Below are 2,963 nucleotides of genomic sequence, written 5' to 3'. Positions count from 1 at the left end.
CCATGCCTCCACAGGAGATACTCAAACACTCAAAGGCAGGTCTGGCTCAGCCTTTGTGGGATCTCTGAGTCCTGGTGCGCACAAGGTTTTGTTTGAGCCCTCCGAGCGTCTCTGGCGGGTATGGGGTTTTCATTCTAAACATGATTTTCCACCTCTTAGAATCCTATTGGGGCTTCTCCTTTGCCCTTGGACATGGGGTACCTTTTTTTGGTGGGGTCCAACATTCTCCTGTTGATGGTTGTTCAGCAGTGAGTTGCAGTTTTGGAGTTCTCACAGAAGATGACTGCATGTCCTTCTCCACTGTCAGTGTCCTAGAATTCTTTACCTAGTGGTAAACTCCAAATTCTCTATTCTGTGAAATCCAAGTCTTTGGTATTCTTGCATTTTGGGGATCAGTACCGTTTTCCACTGACCAATACAATTGGGAAGAGGAAGTTAAGTGCTGCCCCACTGAGCTTCCAGGGTTCCAAATAGTGTTACCTATTATGTAGCAGCTGCCTTTGTTGTATAGTGGGAAATTGATTTCCTCTTGTCATCAAATCAGTTACTCTACTAATACAATATGTACCTGTTGGTTCAACTGCGTGAAAAGCCCCTAAATGTCCAAAAGGTAGCCTCAGCTCCCATTTAATCAGTTTTCTGATAAAAGTTAATATTCCTGCCCTTTTAAGCAGTAGGACCATAAAATCAACTAAGCTAAGATTTCATTAATGGGAGGTAAAGAAAATTTTTTTCACGTGAGTCATTTAGTATAATGATGAGATGGACTGCTTTTACTTGTACTTTTTTATTCCTAGACCTATGTTCTCTGGCTCTGGGGGAGACTGTACAATATATTGGCTGCTGATTTAACACTAATAGAGCATTCTTCATTTGATCCTCACAATATTGTTTCCAAGTAGATGCCCTAACTGAATCTTCAACAAGGCATTTCTCTGTCTAACCAAGCCAGCTGCTTCTGAATAATAGAGCCTGTAGAGAGAGCAGTGAAATCCATGGGCTTGATCCTATTGCCACACTTCTTTTGCCATACTATATGATTTGGTTGGAGGTAGTGTTGTGATGGATAAGACATTTTGTAAATCTAACAGTGGTGCTGTAGAACACTTGAGGCAAAAAAGAAAGAAAATCTGTGTTTGAAACATCAATCTGTCCTTTTGATGACAAAATACTGTTCATGCCATGGTAGGAGAGGTCCAGTATAATCAATCCCAACTGATTCTTTTAGGGAATGGTGCTATACTGAAAACTCAGCATTGACTTTGCATTGGGGAGCTTAAGTATTCACAGTGACAGTAGCCAGGTTAGCATTTTTAAGTGAACAACCATGTTATTGAGCTCTTTTTTTATATCCATACTTGTTACCATAGAATTTTGTTTGTGGACCCATTGAATAAGCACTGGATTGGCCAAGGAAAGAAACTGGCTGACATCCTCAGAAAGGGTCATCTTGTCCACCTGAATAATGAAAGCCTTCATTAATATCTTCAGATCCTCTGCCCATTCAAAGAGAGCCATTACATACCTCTTCTCCATAACTTCTTGTCACTAATTTTACATTTTTTCTTCATATCCCCAGTCATCTGGCAGTCTCATTCATCACTTTCCACAAGTCAGTCTATTCTAGATCCAAACCTCTGTCCATTTCTCCTTAAACATGAAACGGGCAACCAAGTTTGAATAGGGTTATTCTTCTGGGATCATCCATTCTGGCTGACACCAGCATCCAGTACAGATCTGTTTGTGAACCATGCTCTTTTCTCTCTCTTTTTTTAATTTTCTTTTTTTTTTTTAATTTTCTTTTATTTTTAAACTTTACAATATTGTACTGGTTTTGCCAAATATCGTAATGAATCCACCACAGGTATACATGTATTCCCCATTGTGAACCCTCCTCCCTCCTCCCTCCCCATACCATCCCTCTGGGTCATCCCAGTGCACCAGCCCCAAGCATCCAGTATCATGCATCGAACCTGGACTGGCGACTCGTTTCATACATGATATTCTACATGTTTCAATGCCATTCTCCCAAATCATCCCACCCTCTGCCTCTCCCACAGAGTCCATAAGACTGTTCTATACATCAGTGTCTCTTTTGCTATCTCATATACAGGGTTATTGTTACCATCCTTCTAAATTCCATATATATGCATTAGTATACTGTATTGGTGTTTTTCTTTCTGGCTTACTTCACTCTATATAATAGGCTCCAGTTTCATCCACCTCATTAGAACTGATTCAAATGTATTCTTTTTAATGGCTGAGTAATACTCCATTGTGTATATGTACCACAGCTTTCTTATCCATTCATCTGCTGATGGACATCTAGGTTGCTTCCATGTCCTGGCTATTATAAACAGTGCTGCGATGAACATTGGGGTACATGTGTCCCTTTCCCTTCTGGTTTCCTCAGTGTGTATGCCCAGCACTGGGATTGCTGGGTCATAAGGCAGTTCTATTTCCAGTTTTTTAAGGAATCTCCACACTGTTCTCCATAGTGGCTGTACTAGTTTGCATTCCCACCAACAGTGTAAGAGGGTTCCCTTTTCTCCACACCCTCTCCAGCATTTATTGCTTGTAGACTTTTGGATCACAGCCATTCTGACTGGTGTGAAATGGTACCTCATAGTGGTTTTGATTTGCATTTCTCTCATAATGAGTGATGTTGAGCATCTTTTCATGTGTTTGTTAGCCATCTGTATGTCTTCTTTGGAGAAATGTCTATTTAGTTCTTTGGCCCATGTTTTGACTGGGTCATTTATTTTTCTGGAATTGAGCTGTAGGAGTTGCTTGTATATTTTTGAGATTAGTTGTTTGTCAGTTGCTTCATTTGCTATTATTTTCTCCCATTCTGAAGGCTGTCTTTTCACCTTGCTTATAGTTTGCTTTGTTGTGCAGAAGCTTTTAAGTTTAATTAGGTCCCATTTGTTTATTTTTGCTTTTATTTCCAATATTCTGGGAGG

This window comes from Bison bison, unplaced genomic scaffold (assembly GCF_000754665.1).
Source record: "Bison bison bison isolate TAMUID 2011002044 unplaced genomic scaffold, Bison_UMD1.0 scf7180017864465, whole genome shotgun sequence".
Classification (NCBI taxonomy): domain Eukaryota; kingdom Metazoa; phylum Chordata; class Mammalia; order Artiodactyla; family Bovidae; genus Bison; species Bison bison.
Note: the sequence above shows the minus strand (reverse complement) of the source record.